General features: G+C 46.7%; 1 long non-coding RNA gene across 1 annotated transcript in view; it reads right to left on the reverse strand.

The window, feature by feature from the left end:
- LOC114007679 (uncharacterized) overlaps positions 1-19569 on the reverse strand; it is an 84040-nt gene that overhangs the window by 50925 nt on the left and 13546 nt on the right. The window lies entirely within an intron of this gene.

Genomic DNA, 19569 nt, shown 5'->3' on the forward strand with positions numbered 1-19569 from the left:
GCCCAGGACAGGGGCCTGGCTTCCTGGCAGCCTTGCAAAGCCAGGCCCGGGTGGTGGGGTGGGAGCACTCTCCTCCCTTGGACCCAGAGCAAATGCTCTCGGCATCCAATGCCTTCTGTTTAGCTCATCTCCCTGTCTCTGTTTTCATGTTTTCCTCTCTCACGCTGGCTGTGTGGAGCACATCTCTCAGAAAATACTTGCTTTTGAAAGTTGTTGCCATAACAACCACTTCATTACACGCCAGGCCCAGTATCTCAGAAATGCAGAATCTTTCCTTAAAAGCGTGCACTGCACATCAAAGGGGAATAGGAGCTCATTATTTTTACATTATTTTGCAGGCAAATAGATATTTTCCAATACACATTTCTTTTCTAAGTTGATTTTCTTGTTCAGTGGGAATGCACATTTCTTTCTTAACGCTTTCCTGCCTGCAGGGTTCAAGTCCCAGAAACCCAAGTTCTTCAAAGCTGGAAGGAAGAAGCATTTTTTTGGTTGGGCTAGCCACCCATCAGCCTCAGCACTGCAGCTCAGGAACAGTGCTTTGCTCCAATTCACAACTCAACTGCACCCAGAAATGCCACAAACGCAAGACACCCTCAGTGTAGTACACACGCGCATCCGCTGGTCCAACTTTGCTCTAACCAAGATTTCATCACAAGTAACGCTAATTAAGAAGTCAAAGCAAAGCCAAACCAAACAAACAAATCTAAGCATTTGGGATGGAGACACATTCTCGGATTTTGTTTTTTGAACCAGAGGGTGCTGTTAGGATTTCGTAGTTACCTTTAAGCGAAGACCTGGCCTGGCCTGTCTCTCCTCACACTAACATGTGAGCCCCATGGCTTTTATCTGTCAGACTGACTGCTACGTCAGCACCTCGAAGTAACCAGGCCAGTAGGGGCTTGGGAAATATTTGTTGAATGGACCGATGAATAAACATGCTGGGAATCCCACATCTTCTAACAATTCTGCAAAGAAAGCGATCATCCTTCCTACTATACAGATCAAGTGTTCAAGGCTCAAAGACCTTCATGTGATAATAATGTTCATAATAATAGCTAACATTTTACACTTTTTAACGAAGCATAGTATGCATACTAAAAAGTGTACAAGGCCCACCCACCGTGGCACCATAGTAGTTCAACACTTCACAACGCTGGAAGCCATAAGGTTGACCAGGGTACAGTTCCCGGTTCGACTTGTACCTGCTGGACACATGGGTCTGTGATCTTGGATGGCTATGAGACTGGGAGCTGGGAAGCAATTGAAAATTGAGACCCTATTGAGATGCCCACCTCTCTCTCTCTCTCCCTCTCTCTCTGTCATAAAAGAAATAAATTTTGGAGGCCAGCAGGCAGCATAGTAGTTGACCATAGTTCAAGTCCTGGACTCAGCAGCTTGAAACTCATGCCAGGCACACGTGTCTGCATGACCAAAATCCCAAAAGGAGATTGGAGGGAAAGGAATAGCAGTGTGGCCATCTCCCTGGGAGGTGATTTCTCATTTTCTGCCTCTCTCTCTGTCTCTTTCTCTCTCTCTGTCTCTATGGCGAGTACACATGCTCTATAACAAAAATCTCAACAACAACAACAAAACTTATTTTTTAAAATCTGGGACCAGCAGTTAGCATAATGGCTATGTTGCTGAACTCCCATGTAGTCGACGGTGGTTAGAGTCCAGGACCTGGTAGTTTAAACTCATGCCAGGTGTGTGTGTGCATGCATGCCCAAGATCCCAAGAAGAGAATGGAGGAGAAGGGATTGTGGTGTGGCCATCCTCCCTGTGGGGTGATTTCTCACTTTCTATCTCTCTGTCTCTGTTTTTCTGGGGAACACATGTACCCTTAAAGCAAAAAAAAAAAAAAGGAAAAACTTTCAATAAGTAAATAAATAAATAAAATTTGCCATAAGGCACATGTGCTCACTACAGAGAGACAAATGTGAAGAGAGAGAGGGAAAGTAAGAAAGCACCCCCAGAGAGGATGGTCATGCCACGTTTTTCAAGACACCAAATCTGGAACTCAAACCACACAGTTGGTTGTGTAGAATTCAGTAGCTTTAACCACATCACCACCTACCTGGCACACAAATAAACTTTTTTTAAAAAGTGCACACAATTCAGGGGCCAGCAGGTGGTGTGGAGGTTAAAGGCACTGAACTCCTACATGGTGGACCGTGGTTCAAGTCCTGGACCTGGCAGCTTGCTTTCTCACTTTCCCTTTCTCTCTCTCGTCTCTCTCTGGTCAAATTAAAAAAATAATAATAATGATAACAAATGGAATGAATAAATATGTCTTTTTTAAAAAGTGCACATAATTTAAGCGTACAGCTCCCTGACTTTTTATAATGAATACCCTAGAATAAGAAATAAACACCCAGATGTAACCAACACCCAGGATAAGAAATAAAACATTTGGAAGGAGGAGGGAGACCGGTCGGGCCTGGCTTCTGGGTAGCCCAGCAATAATCCACTAAAGCTGCTACACGTTTGTCTTGTGTGATTTTTTTTTATATATGTTCTATTAAGCAACAAAAATGGCAAAGCCCTTTGAGTCACTTCCTCCCATAACCAATATCCTGATCGCTAATATCATAGACCTGTGTTGCCTATTTGTGTAATCTCTGTAAACAGACCCACACATTAGGCGCCCTTTTGTCCACCTCCACTTTCTTTAATTTTTTTTTAAGGTTTTTGCTATAGGGCGCATGTGCTCACCAGACAGACAGAGAGAGACAGAGAGACAGAAAGTGAGAAATCATCTCCCAGGGGGGATGGCCACACTGCAATCCCTTCTCTTCTATTCTCCTCTCGGGATCTTGGGCCCGCACGCACGCACACGCACCCGGAGTGAGTTTTAAGCCACCGGGTCCGGGACGCAAACCCCGGTCGACTACGTGGGAGTCCAGTGACATAGCCATTACGCTAACTGCTGGTCCCCCCACCTCCACTTTCATATGGTGTGTGTGCTTTTTTTTATTTTATTTTTTAAGAGATTTTTGCTATAGGGTGGCATGTGCTTGCCAGAGAGACAGAGAGAGAGAAATCCCCCCAGCGGGGGAGGGTAGCCATACCACAATTTCCTCTCCTCCATTCTCCTCTCAGGATTTTGGGCATGCATGCACACATGCCTGGCATGAGTTCTAAGCTGTCGGGTCTGGGACTCAAACCGCCGTCAACTACGTAGGAGTCCAGTGACGTAGCCATTACACCATCTGCTGGTCCTCATATCTTAATCTTTTAGAGTTTTTTAGCATCCCTGTTGCTCCATGTAGATGCAACACTCACCTCTCTGCTAACAGCAATAATTTCTCATGTGCATTTGCTCTCAATGTGTGCCCTGTAAACTCACCTAATTCCCCCAATACACTGAGACAAAGGCATCAGTGTAAGTGATCTGCCTAGAGCCAACAGTGAGTGGAGAACTGAACCCAAGCCTTCCGGTCCCTCCACACCTGCTCTTGTCCAGAGCCCCCTTCCTGGATGACTCGAGGCTCTCTAGGCACGCTCGAGAGCTGTGACGGGCCAGGGCAGTCAGGAGCTCTGTGCTCCGATGTGAACGCCCCAGCCTGTCTCTGCCTCCAGCAACTGCATGCACGTTGCTCCAGTTCCTGATCTCACTGCCAGGCTGGCAGCTGCTCCTTCCTGCTGGTGCCACTGGGCTGCCAACAGCCATGCCAGCAGCTCTTCCTTTACTTTAAATCCAAAACTACTGGGATCGTTAGAGTTACGTGCAAAACAAGAGAAAGAGGTTAGGAGCGAGGGCTTGCCAGTGAGTGCCCCTTATAGTAGATGAGAACTCTGATCGTTTGCTTCCTGAGTCCAGGTAGAAGTTTCTCGATAAGTCACGTGTCACTCCAGTAGATTTTGTCCCCCTTGTTGACAGCAGGTTTGGGGCTGAGAGTTTCGTTCACACAGCATCTCTGTAGTTCGTGCTAATGGCCAGTGCCTAACAAGCTGGCTGCGGTCTAATTATTAGCACCGGAATGCCATCAGACGAAGAGCTCAGAGAAACACGAAGCCTCTGCGGCGCCGAGCTGAGGCAGAAGTGAGAGCCGACGCGGCATCTGACGGAATAGTTGCTGGCTCCGTGGCAGACCCGGTGTCCTTAACCCTAGGTTTTTGTGGTCTCTTCCAACTCCACTCCCCTGGGAGAGCCCCTCTCATCCCTTATGCCCTGAGGTCTACAGTGCACTTAGCATACCTGGGGTCTGCACAGGGTGCTGGGGACACTTGCACAGCAGGACATGGCCCAGCCGGCCTTGACCCCTGGCTGCCCCATCTTCTGCTGTGCAGCCTCCAGCAGAGGCCAAGCCCAGGTGGTCTCACTCGAGTCCTCCGTCCCACCCACCAAGCAGAGCACTCACCACTCTGCTGAGTACTCACTGGCACTTCTCTCTCTACACACACACACATGCACACACATATGCATGTGTGCACACGCACGCTGGTCCAGCCCCATCAATGTAGTGGTTAAGGGAGCTGGAGCCCACATAGTCAACTGCAATTCAAATTCCAGCCCTGGTGGCTTGAAAAACACACCAGGCATGTATGCTTGCATGCCCAAAATCTTCACTGGATGGGGAAATAGAGGAGAAGGGTTTGCAGCGTGGCCACATTCATTGGGAGAGAGGGTGCTTTCTTCCTCTTCCTCTTCCTCTCTCTCTCTCTCTCTCCCTCTCTAATGAGTGCCTGTGCCCTCTGGCAATGGTGTATACATATATTTAAAATATATATGTGTATGTGCCTGTATGTAAGCATGTATATATGTGTGTGTGTGTATGTGTTATGTGTGTCTATACTTTTTTTAAGAGATATTTTTGCTATAGGGTGCGTGTGCTCACCAGAGAGACAGACACGGGAAGACAGAAAACAAGAAATCACTTCCCGGGGGAGATGGCCATGCCGCAATCCCTTCTCCTCCGTTCTCCTCTTGGGATCTTGGGCATGCACGCACACGTGCCCGACATGAGTTTTAAGTCATGGGTCTGGGACTTCAACCATGGTCAACTATGTGGGAGTCCAGCAATGTGACCATTACACCATCCACTGGTCTCTTTTGGTTGTTGTTGTTGTTGTTTTGTTGTTGTGTGTGTGTGTGTGTGTTTTGGTTTTGTTTTTAAAGACAGGATCCTCACTGGTTCTCTTTCAGAGACTCTCACTATGTTGCCCAGGCCAGCCTCCAGCTCCCGGTCCTCTCACCTCAGCCTCCCTGAGTCACTGTGTTTGCAGGCACACGCAGTGCACTCAACCTTTAGGTCAGGCTGGTAATTGAATCTGGAACTCCCATGAGAGGCAGTGTCTTAGCCACGGCCTCGGCCACTGAGCCTCAATACTTACTTATGTGAAAAACCGAATTTTCTCTCTGCTCCCCGTACCCCTCACAGGAGCAACCAGTTTTGCATCTATTAACCTAATGACCTAATTCGCATCTGCTCTCTGGATTATCTTCTGGATCTGTTTTTAACCTTACTGCTTCCTTCATTAATTAATAAGGTTTTAAAGCCTCTGACACATGTTCAAAAATAATTACCCTGTCCCTTCGGCTTCCACAGGAGCAAGGGCACTCAGTTTCCCTGAGTTTCAAACATCCCTAGGTCCAGGACCTAAAGCCAGAGGGAGTCTCTCTTAATGGAAAGGACAGCCATTTGCTTGTTTTCTGACACATTTTGCAGCAGACCCGAAGGCCAGGTTGTAAAAAGCCACTCCATCCCAGGCCCACGACGTGCACTCAGCAACTGTGGCCCTTTAATGGAAGCACATGTGTCTATTGTGAGTACACACATAATGGTATCCATGGAGACATGGTCATAATGACTAATTAGACAAAAGAGAGTGTTTCTCAAGCCTTGAAAGACGTCGTGGAGGTAACGGGCGAGCATCACCTTATTCGGCTGATGTATCCTTCTCACTTCTCCTTAGAAGCATCGATATGTGGGCCCTGGGGACATGACCTTAATATGCAGTCATCCTCTGTAACCACCTGGTTAGAACCTTCCAGATCTTCACTTGCAGGATTCTGATCCTGACACGCATTCCCAAAGCAGCCCCAGGGACACTGGTCCACTATTGGCATTTCCAAAAGGGCTGTCCCACCTCTGGCCCCACCTGCTCACTTATTTTTTTTTTTTTGTCACAAATAGGACTTTTTATTTGTCACTATTAAAAGTCTGAACTTTAGGACCAGCAGTTGGTATAATGGCTATGTTACTGGACTCCCATGTAGTCGACCGCCGTTTGAGTCCTGGACCCGGCGTCTTAAACTTACGTTGGGCACGTGTGCGCGTGTGCCCAAGATCTCGAGAGGAGAATGGAGGAGAAGGGATTGTAGTGAGGCCATTCCCCCTGGGGGGTGATTTCTCGCTTTCTGTCTCTCTTTCTGGCAAGCACATGCACCCTATAGCAAAAACCTCTCCAAAAATAAAAGTCTGAACTTTAAACAGGTTTTTGGACTGGTGGCTCATCTCCCTCAGCTTGTTCAACTCTGGCGCCCATCTCATCCCTGTAGCTTTTCCAGAGCTTCCTTCACCATGAAGCTCCATGAGTTTTCCCAAATCAAACTCAGGCTTCTTCAGCATTTCTACTTTTCTAACGAAGACACATGGAGAGGGTAGATGGACCGGCAAGCCTCGCTGGCGCCTTTCCAATGCTGTCTGGAATCAGTTTATTGAACACTTCTTTCGAGTCATTCATCTGTATCTCCGGGTCATGATTTCCATCATCTTCTTCCGGGTTTGGCCGACCTGCCAATGCTGGGCATAAGAGGTCTTCCGTATCTGATTGTTGCGTGTTTTAGTAAACCCAACACAGAAGAGATGAAGCAAATAACCACTGGTGGTCTTGACATCGACATGAGCTTCAGTCATGGCCTGCCATCTTTTGACCATGGAACACATTTTGTCACAGGTGAGATCCATGCCGTGGAAGTCAGGCAGTTTTTGCCCTCAACATCCTCAATAATTAGCTTGAATTTCCTAAATGCAACTTCGTCATTCTGCAGATCTGCAAGGCTCACTTTAATCGCACAGTCCTTAAGGTGGTCAGATGCAGTTTTGGTTCGCTGAGTCCTAGTGACCAGTGTCTTCCCCAATATTTCTTATGTTGAACAAAGCGGTGCTTTCATGGCATACCAATCTTTTTTAGAAAATGGATCGACCACTTTCTTCTTGGCTCCCTTTTCACCACCTTTTGTAAGGCACTTATTCTTGCCAACCACCATGGTGCTACTCAGCCAAAAACAGACCTACTCACTTTCATGGTGGCTATTAGGGAGACCAGGGACACTCCAGGCTGTAGGGTCCCCTTTTGACTCCCTGCATCGCACCAGCCTGACTCAGCCATGGCTGCCTCGTGGGGTGTACTCCAACACCTTTTTAATTTGTTAGGTGGGCTTTTCTTCCATGCCCCTCTCCAAAAAGGCTGGAAACAATGAGTATTAATTATTACACATTTGAAAAAGAAGCCTGGGTCAGCCGATGGCATGGCTGTTAAGGTAGCTGGATCCCACATGGCCGACTGCATGATTCAAGTCCCGGAACCCGCGGCTAGAAAAAGATGCCAAAGTCATGTGTGTGCATGCCCAAAATCATGAGAGAAAAGTGGAGAATGGAACTGCAATGTGACTATACCTCATGGGGATTACTTTCTCTCTCTCTATTCTTCTCTCTACATATATCCTTCTCTCTCTAGCAAGTGCATGTGCCCTCTAGCAAAAAAAATAAAAATCTATCAACACATACCCTGATTAATTGAATTTTATAGCTAACGAGTGAATTTTTGAGACGTGGCTAAATTTGATCAACCACAGTGTATATTTTCAGTTCCCCCCGAAATCCTACACAGTGGCACTACGAGGTCATTGGGAGGCTGAACTCTCAAGAACAAATATGACAAAAGAGATGACAACAAAGAAGAGACATCATCAGAATTCGGATGATAGGAAGTGAGTGGATGAGTAACTGACCCAAAAAATCAAAGGAAACTGAGTTCTGTGTGTCCCTTTCAAGGTGAAAACCTGCAGAACTCTGTGTGGATCAGAGTACCTCTGAAGACCGGGGCACGAGGGTGGAAGACAGAAGTGGCTGAGCATCTGGGGAGCACTGAGAGCCATGCCCCCCACCTTCCCCGCCCAGCCAGGAGAGGGCCTTCCCGCACAGCAGAGAAGGCGGGAAACCTACTCCATAACCTCATTCTGAAGCTAGAGGCTTCGAAGCAATGGCCATGAGATGCCGAGATGAAATACCGGAACTAAGCGCGAGTCTTTACACTAACAGTGGGAGACAGAGGTCCTTTCCCTGTGCCCTCCCAGAGCACTGGCAAATAAAGCAGAAGCAGGACACAGGATTCCTCACTGGAAACTAGCCCAAGAGAAAAGCCATAAAGACATGGATATCTGGAAGTCTCCCAGTGGTAAACCTTGATCCCCACCCTTTTACCCCAAAGGGAAACCCACCAGACAACAAGCACCCTCCCTCAAAGCTCACTCAGACCTTTCAGTGAGTCTTTTAGTGCCTCACTCTTGAATATGAGCAGAGGCCAGGGATTTGGAGAAAACATCTACTATAAAGGCTAACGAATAACTTTAAAGAAACTAACACAAGAAGGATGAGAGAAGGGAGATGTGAATGTTGGAGTAACTCAACAGAGGATTTCAAAATGAAAAAGAAAACTGTAACAATACAACCACGTTACTTAGAAATGTGAGAGTAAAGGCTCGTCACTGGCATGGTGGTTCAAGTGGCAATATCCCACATGGCCAACTATGCGGTTCGAGTCCCAGATCTAGTGGCTTCAAAAGCACACCAGGCATGTGTGTATGCATGCCCAAAATCCTGAAAGGAGGGAGAAATCGAGTAGAGGGGATTGTGGTGGGACCTGTCCCTGTGGAGGGTGTTTTCTCACCCCATTTCCCACTCCATCTCTCTTCAGTGAGTACACGTGTCCTCAAGCAAAAAAATTTTTTTAAGTGCTTAAAATATTGAAAGAGGTTGGCAAGAATGAAGAAAGGTAGGTAGAAAGCAGCTGGGTTTTGTTATATGCCTGGGAGTATAATTTGGATGGTTTTTAAAAAGTTTATTGCATTAATGATAGGAAAAGCATGTGTGTGCATGAGAGAGGGAGAAAGAAAAACACCCTTGACAGGGTCTCATCATACCACTGTTCCTTTTCCCTGGCCTTCCAACTTGTCAGGACCTGGGACGTGCACATATGCCAACTCAGGGATCCACACTCAGCCAACCATGTGGCTTCCAGCACTGCAATTCAGTCTGCTACCAACTGTACTATCAGGCTGGGCTCAATTTGACTTTATAAGTTATGTGCATTTACACTTTGCTTTGAGCAAGAAATCTTTGGGCATTCCAACAAAAAAAGCAAATTATCTATAGATGAAAAACACCACAAAAACCCACGAGGCTGAACTCAGACTTCTACTCAGTTACAGTCAAAGCCAGAAGATTTTGGAGAAATGACTTAGTTTAAAACTCTTCTGAGCCGGGACCAGTAACTGGTGTAATGGCTATGTCGCTGGACTCCCATGCAGCCGACCGAGGTTCGATTCCCAGACCCAGTGGTTTAAACTCACACTGGGCACATGTGTGTGCATGCCCAAGATCCCAAGAGGAGAATGGAGAAGACGGGACTGCAGCATGGCCATCCCCCTTAGGGAATGATTTCTCGCTTTCTGGTGAGCACGCACACCATATAGCAAAAACCTCTCAAAAAAAGAAAACAACTCTTCTGAGCCAAGATCATTCTAGCCAACGTAGATATTATTTAAGTATAAAGGTTAATATGCAGACATTCACAAACGTTAGCTATCTTAGAGTGTACCACACCCGTGACTCTCTCTTGGAAAAAACTACATGATATTAAATTCTAGCAAATGAAGAGCTGAATAAAAAGTAAAAAAACTCAGGAATTGAGATATCATGGTAAAGGATGAAGCAAGCAATAAATCCACCTAAAATTAGACTTTACCACCAAAAATATGTTCAGGCTATTACTTCACATCAGTAATGCTTGAAAACTTAATGATGTAAACATAATAATGGGCATGAAAAATGAGATATGGGAGGAAGTGGAGAAGACTAATGTCCTTTATGACATGAAGCTCATCCACTCTGTCTACCATGTAAGGGTGTCATTCAAAAACATGATTCTCAGAGCAATGAAGTTAAATCAACAGGAAATACTCTTACATGTTATTAGAATGACTAAAATTTTCACATGACAATGGCAAGTGCTGACAAGGATACAGAACAACTGGAACTTTTGTACATTATTGGTAGGGATGCAAAATGTTAGCTACTTGGAAAACCAATTCAACAGCTTCTTCTAAAATCAAACATTTACTATATAATCCAGCAGCCCCAAACCTAGATGTTTACCCAAGAGAAATAAAAGTATAGGCCTGTAGCTGGCACTATAGCACAACAGTGAGGTGCTACGCATGGTGAACCAGATCCCACATGGTTGACTACGGTTCAAATCCAGCCCCCCCCCCCATGGCTTGAAACACACAACAGGCACATATGCACACGTGTGCCAAATCTTGATGAGATGGAAAAGTAGAGGAAAAAGATTATGGCATGACTACGTCCCAGTGGAATGGGTATCTTCTCTCTCTCTCTCTCTCAAGTACACACATCCTCTGCCCAAAAAGAAAAAAAGAAAAAAAGAAATGAAAAGAAAAAAGAAAGCTTATATCCACATAAAACCTTTTTTTTTTTTTTTGAAGAGGTTTTTGCTACAGGGCACGTGCGCTCGCCAGAAAGACAAAGAGAGACAGAGAGACAGAAAGCGAGAAATCACTCCCCAGGGGGGGATGGCCATGCCGCAATCCCTTCTCCTCCATTCTCCTCTTGGGATCTTGGGCATGCATGCACACACGCCCGGCGTGAGTTTAAGCCACCAGGTCCGGGACTCAAACTGCGGTCGACTACATGGGAGTCCAGCAACATAACCATTACACTAACTGCTGGTCCCCACATAAAACTTTGTATGCAATTCTTAGAGAAGCTTTATCCATAACTACCCAAAACTGGGAAACTATTCAAATGTCCTTAAACTGGGGAGTAGATAAATAAATTGCGGTATACCTATACAATGGATTCAGCAAAGGTGTGAACTATTGATGCATGCAACATGAATGCGTTTCTAAGGCATTATGTTAAGTGAAAAGAAGATAAACTCGAACTGTTTTCTTCTATATCAATTATGTGATTTTCTGGAAAAGGCAGATCAATGATTGTCAAGATCCAGGAGTGGACAGAGGAGCCCCCAAAGGGGCACAGTCGAGTTTGTGGAATGTTGAACCCATTCCATATCTTGATCGATACATGACTGTGGATTTGTCAAACATAGCAAAGGCTGGTCTCGTGGCCTGATGGTTAAGAGAGCCAGTTCCTACATGGCTAACTGCATGGTCCAAGTCCTGGCCCTAGTGGCTTAAAAAACACAACAGAGTCATGTGTGTGTATCCTTAAAGTCCCAAAAGGACAAAGAAATGAATGAGAAGGGATTGCACTATGACTATACCCCATGGGAAGGTACTTTTTCCCTCTCTGTCTCTCTTTCTCTCTCACAAGTACACATACTCTCTGACAAATTGGACACACACACACACACACACACACAAATAATGGTTATGGTGCTGGACTCCCATATGGCCAGCTGTGGTTTAAATCTCAGACCTGGAAGCTTAAAACTCACACTGGGTGCCTGTGTGTGCATACCCAAAATCCCAAGAAAAGAATGGAGGAGAAGGGATTGTGGCATGGCCATCCCTCCCACGGAGTGATTTCTTGCTTTCTGTTTCTCTGCTGAATGTATACGCCCTAGAGCAAAAATCTCTCTAAAAAGAAAAAACTCATAGCATGAGTACACTGTTCCATGAAGAATAGGTTAAGGAAAGACAAGAATGGAAAAGTTGATCACAGACTTTCACAAAATATGCCTGTCTTCTCATTTAATGATGGACAAGCTGATGTTACTCTCTCCAAAAAAATCCTATAATTTTTTAATTTACGCATTTTATCTGAGAAAAACATTTAATTGTGCTTATAACAACATATACAGATTTGATACGATCATATGACTCCAATGGCAATGTTTTTCCTAATCTCTTGTTAAACTCAAAGAGATCTCTCAGGAAACCCTTCTACTAGTGATAAAGTAATATTTGTTGGAGATTCAGAAATTCCTTATTTCTTTTTCTTCTCTTTATGTCAAGTAAAATAAACTTTAAGCCTTTTCTTTTTAATTATCTATTTCTTCCATGAGTGAGAGAGTTAGAGAAATAATACCCCCAAAAAGGTCTTGACAATATCAGCCCCTGATGGGACTGGCTGAGATTGGGTGGGTGTCTCCCTGTTGGGGGTGCTGTCTCTCTGTCTCGGGCATTCCCCCTTTCTCTTTGATGGAAGAAATAAATGCACTAAAAACAAACAAACAAGAAACATGAATCACTTGAGAACCATCCTCAGAGACAGTGACATGAGCTCATTTGCTCTCTCTTTGAGGAGTGAAGTCAAATCAAGGGCATCGCAGAGCCGGGTGCAGAGGCTGATGGCGAGTCTCTCAGCCAATGTGAGGAAAACCACCACCCGGGCTCGTCAACAGGCACTGGTTGTCCTCTTGGCCCTCACACGTCCCCACCTACTCCCATGATGTGACGAAACTTTGCTTTTTTGAGAAATGGCCCTAAAATAAATCTGATTGCTTGTATTGGTGATGGAACAAGAAGTAAAGAAAATTAAAGGCATCCAAGAAAGTGATGATGTCAAACTACACACTGAAAGAGAATATCAGATTATACTGTGGCTCAAATCTACCATGTGAGTGACTTCAACAAACACTCAATATAGAAACCAGAAAAAGTGACTCATGAGACTTTCAGCAAGTGCTCCTGCCATGGGCAAAGACGCTTATCAGTGAAAACGCTGTGCCTCTCTTCATTTGACCCTGAATTCAAGTCAACTAATAGCACTGATGTCCTACTATGGTCAGGGCACATCCTCCACGAACCACACTGGACTTTTTCATCTCCACATGGACCACCCTGGACTACACTGGGCCATGCATCCTCAGATTAAACCACTTACCCACAGGGAGAGGGACCAGGGTGATTTGTTCTCAGTGGAATTTGGAATGGGAGACTTAGAGTTGGCTGGAGTTCAAAGGTGGCAGACAGCCAATGGGGTTAAAGGAACCAACCCTTTTAGGAAACTGTAATGATCAAAAGGAAACTAAATTCCAAAGACCTGAAAGTGACATCCTTACCACCAGTAAATATCAGAACCTGTAGGGAACCAGCAGGTGGCGTAATGGTTGTGTCGCTGGACTCCCATATGGTCAACGACAGCTCACATCCCAGACCCGGTGGCTTGAGACTAATGGTGGACACGTGTGCATGCATGCCCAGGATCCAGAGAGGGCAGTGGAGGAGAGAGGATGGTAGCATGGCCATCCTTCCAGGGGGTGACTTCTCACTTTCCATCTCTCTGTCTCTCTGGTGAGCATATGTGCCCTAGAGCAAAAATCTCTCTTAAAAAAAAATCAGAACCAGTAGAACAACAAAACTGAAAAGGTTTGAAGATAATCTGGTCTAGGATTTATTTTCCAGATAGGGAAACTGAGGCCCAAATAAGAGAGGCAGCCCACAGCGGTTAAGCACTATACACGGGGAGCTGAATTCCACATAGATGATGGTGGTTCAAATCCCAGCACCAGCAGATTGAAGAATATGCCAGGTATATGTGCATGCATGCTCAAAATCCTGATAGAATGGAAAAATGGCTGAAAGGGATTGTAGTATGACCATGACCCACGGCGGGGGGGGGGGTTCTATTCCTCTCTCTCTCTCTCTCTCTCTCTCTCTCTCTCTCTCTCTCGCAGTGCATGTACCTTCTAGCAATATAAGAAAAAGAGTTAGCTAAAGCCACATGGTCAGTATGTGGCAAAGCCATTCCTGGGACAGAGCCTTCTGTGGTCGGGTGCTCCCTCCCTTGCCCAACGCTCACTCCCACAATGCACACCCTTTACAATCTGGAAGATCGCCCAGGCTGCCCTGAGCTACCCAAGACACTCCAGGGAACGGATGCAAAACATTTTGTTTTGTATCGCGCCTGTGGCGACGGCTGAGTTAAACTGAATGTTCGCAGTCATTATGCTCAGAAACCGCACACGCGTTCCATCTATTGGGGTTTCAGAATGAATCAGGTTTCCAAACTCTCCTCTCTCCATCGAGTCGCATGTCTGTATATGGTAACCTTTTGAAAATGAGTCTAATAATTAGTCATCGTGGCCTAGTTAAAGACAACAGTATGTTCTCCAATTTCACTGTTTTCAACAAGAGCGTGATGCCAACGGTAATTTTCACTATGGTTAAAACATGCTTCCCAGCTGGTCCCTGCAGTCAACTGAGACCACCCTGCTCCTGCACCTGCCCGGTGCTTCCCCATAGCTTGCTCTAACCAGGCCGTGCCCTCCGCCCAACCTCCCTGACTCAGTCACATCCAGGTTCACCCATGGCCACTGGCACCCACGTGTGCTGGGCACCATACCCAGGGCTCTGGCTCACCACTGCACTCAGTCCTGTTTGCAACACAGACCTTACCACGCCATTCTGAAGGCAAGAAATTCAGGAAGCTGAGCGTACAGGCCCATACCTCCAGGCTAACCCCAGGTGCAGTCTGTCTCCCCCTTCCTCCTCGCTCTGGCCATGCTTCCTTGCTGTGGTTCCTGCAAGGAGATAAACTCATTCCCACTCAGCATCTTTGCACACGGGAGTGTGCACACTCTCCCCTGACTCTCCACCTAGTTAACTTCAACTCACTCCTTCAGATCTTTTTTTAAAAGAATTATTTAATTTTATTTATCATTAATTTTTAATTTTACCAGAAAGCGAGAGAGAGAGAAAGGGAAAGGGAGAAAACAAGCTGCCAGATCCAGGACTCAAACTGTGGTCAGTCACGTGGGAGCCCAGTGCCTTAACCACCACACCACCTGCCAGCCCCTACTCGTTCAGATCTTAACTCAAGCATAATTTCCTAAGGAGAAACCCCTCACCTTCCCTTAAGTTCCTGTAGCTCTTCTTCCCTCAGTAGAGCCTCATACTCCCCCTCTTTCAAAGCAGCCGCCATATCTAATAGTCTCCTATGTAAGGGATCATTTGCTGACATCTGGCTCCGCCACAGAAACATGGACGGAGGACAGGGATGATGTCTGCCTTGTCCCCACTGTCTCCACACCTAGAGGACACAGAGCCAGGGATAACTGAGTATTGGGTGGATGGTGGACGGATAGGTGGAGGACGGATAGATGAGAAATGCTCAGAAGAAAGCCTGCCATCCATCCAAGTAAGCGCTGGGCCAACATTCAAGCCCGGGTCCTCTGACTCTCTGTCCCACTGGCTGTGTGTGATAATCCTCTGCACAGGTACATGCCACCCCCAAACTCTGATGCTGGGCGACCATGCTCACCCCTAGAGTTGTGTTCTCAAAACTTCCCTGGCTAGTACTTTGCAGGGCCATAATCTCGCTGTCCGACCGCCCATACTTCCCATCCCACACGCCCGGAGTGCCAGAGACGCTGATCCGTGGGTCCAGGAGGGCCCCGAAAGCTACGTTGTTAAGAAGCACCTCTGTAATTTTAAAGGGAGTGTGTTACAGACCTCTTTTTGACGATCATGAACTAGGGTGAGTAGAGCGCGAGTCGGAGTCTCCAGGGTGAATGGTCCAGCACTCCACCCCACACCCCCACATCCCGCCCAGACGCGAGAAGCTGGAAGGACGTCAGAAACTGGAGCCGTGCTGCCCTCTGGTGGTTAGTAACAGCACTGCAGCTGCTGGGCTTCCCGAGGTACAGCCGCCGCTGGCGCCTCCTACCGGCCAGTGATGTCATTGCCGCGCACGTCTGCCTGGGTCAGGGCAAGAAGATCGCAGTCCCTGGCCCTACACCTGACCCTCTGGCGACCTCCTCGAGACTTTTTTTCTCTTTGGAACATAATCAGTGTTCCCCAAACTTCAATTATTTGTGTAATGCCTGCAGATCACCTTGCCCATCTCATTATCTCATTCTTTTTTTTTTTTTTTTGGAGAGGTTTTTGCTATAGGGCGCGTGTGCTCGGCAGGAAGAGAGAGACAGAGACAGAAAGCGAAAAATCACCCCCCCCAGGGGGAATGGCCACACCACAATCCCTTCTCCTCCATTCTCCTCAGGATCTTGGGCACGCACGCACACGTGTCCAGCGTGAGTTTAAGCCACTGGGTCCAGGACTCGAACCACGGTCGACTACATGGGAGTCCAGCCATATAGCCATTACGCCAAGTGCTGGTCCCGCCCATCTCATTCTTATGCTACCTGGACTATTATTTACTTAATTTTTGTTCAGAATGTATTTTTGTAAAACAATACAAGTTTCATTTTTAAAAAGAAACGTGAATATCCATAGTAGAGGGAAGGGAAATAGTTTCACTTGCCATAAATGGAGAGGGGAAGGACATGGAGCATGGACAAACATCAAACCAATCAGGATTATCAACGTTTTTAAAATTAAGGTTATTTACAAACAAAAATAAATGATGGCTTACTTGGGCAGTAAAACTGTGAGGAGGAGCAAAGAAAGACTTATGATAAAAGCACAGGGGTGGCAGTGGCATGGTGGTTAAGGGCGCTGGATTCCCACATGGCTGACCGCGGTTCAAGTTCCGGACCTGGCGGCTTACTCTCTCTCTCTCTCTCTCTCTCTCATACACACACACACACACTCTGTCCCTCACTGGTCAAATTAAAATAAGTAAATAAAGTGAAATAAAGTAATTCTTAAAAATAATTTTAAAAGGCAGCACAGGAGTATCTCTGGAGTGGGAACCAGCAGTTAGCATAATGGCTATGTCGCTGGACTCCCACGTAGTCGACCGCGGTTCGCATCCCGGACCCGGTGGCTTAAAACTCACGCCAGGCGCATGTGCATGTGTGCCCAAGATCCCGAGAGGAGAATGGAGAAGGGATTGCAGCGTGACCATCCCCCTGGGGGGTGATTTCTCGCTTTCTGTCTCTATGCCTCTCTCTGTCTGTCTGGCGAGCGCACGCGCCCTATAGCGAAAAATCTCTCCAAAAAAAAAGAGTATCTCTGGAGTGAGGTGAGCTGTCATTGGGAAGGGATACTGAGGGTTCCTGGAGGTGCCAGTTTTGTGTGCTATACTTACCTGGAAATAGTTACAGTCACGCTAACCTGCACATACAAGATTTATGAAATTTTTCCTGAATTTTATCTTATTTATTTTTATATTTTGCTAGAAGGCACATGCCCTTGCTGGAAAGAGACAGGGAAAGTGAGAAAGGAAAAGTTAGAAAGCAACCCCCACACACAGGGGGATGGCCATGCTGCAATCTCTTCTTAGGATTTTGGGCATGCATGCACACACGCCCAGCATACTCTTCAAGCCACTGGGTCTGGGACTTGAACTGCAGGGTCAGCCACATGGGATTCAGCCACTTCAACTACCATGCCACAAGCTGGCCTTTTCCTGCATTTTATATCTCACGAGAAAAAATGTTATGGGTGGGGGCAGATGGTGGTGCAGTGATAATGCTAACTATGCGAGGCTGACCCACATGGGAAGGTCCTGGGTTCATGTCCAGAGACCGCTCTGAGTGCACTGAGCATTTAAGTGCCCACAGTCTAGGGCTGGATGAGGGTGAGAGGTAGACCATGGCATGAAGACCCTCTAGGGGGGTCTGGACATTTAAAATAAGCAGTGAAACAACTTCCAAATGCGTATCTGAAGGGAGATCTGTGACACTGAGCAGCAGCTGGCCAGCTCACAGCAGCTAAAGGAACCCTTTGCCTCCTGAGCGGACGCTTCCTGGAGTTACATGCCTCCACTTCACCCAAAGGCCTCCCAGATGGGCTCTGTGTGAGAGGTGGGCTCTGGAGAGCAGCCCTGCCCCACCTCCCCATCCTTGTTCTGTCCTCCCCTGGGATCCCAGGATGGAAGCACAAAGCTGGGTGTAGTCTGCAGGGCTGGTGTATGAACTCGGCATCAACCCACTCCAGCCACCAGGCAGGTGGGGAACCAAGGTCTTCTGGGCTCCATGACAGATGGCTGCAGCCATTCACAGGTCATTTACTGCCAGCATTTGCTCTGACTGATGCCTGACCAGTTGCCAAACATGTTTATGACCAGCCCTGCTATTACACATTAAAAAGTATACGCAGTTATTAAAGTAAAAACTGTCCACCTGAAACGCCATCGAATATAACTCACATCTCCGGTGAGGTATGTATATTTCAGGACGTGCAGAGCCAATCACAAGGGCTGAGCCTCGCACAGAGGAGCATGGCTAACACGAGGCCCTTCCTCCCTCGGCCAGGAAACAAGGAATCTGGGAGAGCCCTCATACAGAGAACACAGAGGCCCTCCCAGGGCAAGGACTCCCTGGGAACCCCCAAGCGCTCTGCTTTCTGCTTGTTTTTCCTCTCCTGCCAAGGAGCAGCTGGGGAACCAAGGCTGGCCAAAAGCACCAACCTTCTCTCCCTGCCCTGTTTCCCTCCTCTGTCCAGTATGCTTTTCTTCCAAGGGATTCAGAGTGCTGGTCCCACTAAGAGTCCACGGGCAATCCCACCTCTGCCTTAGGAAACCCACGCCCAGTTTTATTAAATGTGTGTGTCCATGCCTAGAGAGGTGATCTGAAAGACTAGATGCCAACGTGTCCTTTTCTTCTTCACACATTTTGCATTTCCTGATTTATTTTTTAAAGAATTATTTATTATTATTAGTTGTTTTTTGTTTTTTTTTTTTTTTTTTTTGCCAAGAGAGAGCAAGTTGCCAGGTCTGGGCCTCGAACCACAGTCTGCCAAGTGGGAGTTCTGCACCTTTACCACCGTGCTACCTGCCAGCCCCATTTCCTGATTTCTTTTTACAAGTTTTTGTTTGTTTGTTTGTTTGTTTTGTGTGTTTTTTGGAGAGGTTTTTGCTATAGTGTGTATGCACTTGCCAGAAAGACAAGAGAGAGACAAAAAGCGAGAAATCACTCCCCAGGGGGGATGGCCACACCGCAATCCCTTTTCCTACATTCTCATCTCAGGATCTTGGGCACACACGCACACATGCCCGGCATGAGTCTAAGCCACCGGGTCTGGGATTCAAACCACGGTTAACTACATGAGAGTCCAGTGACATAGCCATTACGCGAACTGCTGGTCCCATTACAACAAGGTTTTAGAGTGAAAAGAGAAAATACATCTGTGTGTTAAGGAAATAAAGCAACACAGTTTGGTGCCATGTAAGAGAGCCTTTCAAGGACCAGCTGGTGGCATGGTGGTTAAGGCAGCTGGATCCTACACGGCCAGCTGTGGGATTCAAGTCCTGGACCCAGTGTCTTGAAATAATATGTCAGGTGTGTGTACGTGCACCCTCAAAATTTCAAGAGGAGAATGAAGGAGAATGGATCGTGGTGTGTCCACCCCCCCCACCTTCTTTCTGTCTCTCTTTATCTCTGCCTCCCTCCAATGAGCATACATGACCTATAGAAAAAAAAAAAAAGCTATTAATAGAAAACAAACGA

The sequence above is a fragment of the Tupaia chinensis genome, unplaced genomic scaffold (assembly GCF_000334495.1).
Source record: "Tupaia chinensis unplaced genomic scaffold, TupChi_1.0 Scaffold000216_1, whole genome shotgun sequence".
Classification (NCBI taxonomy): Eukaryota; Metazoa; Chordata; class Mammalia; order Scandentia; family Tupaiidae; genus Tupaia; species Tupaia belangeri.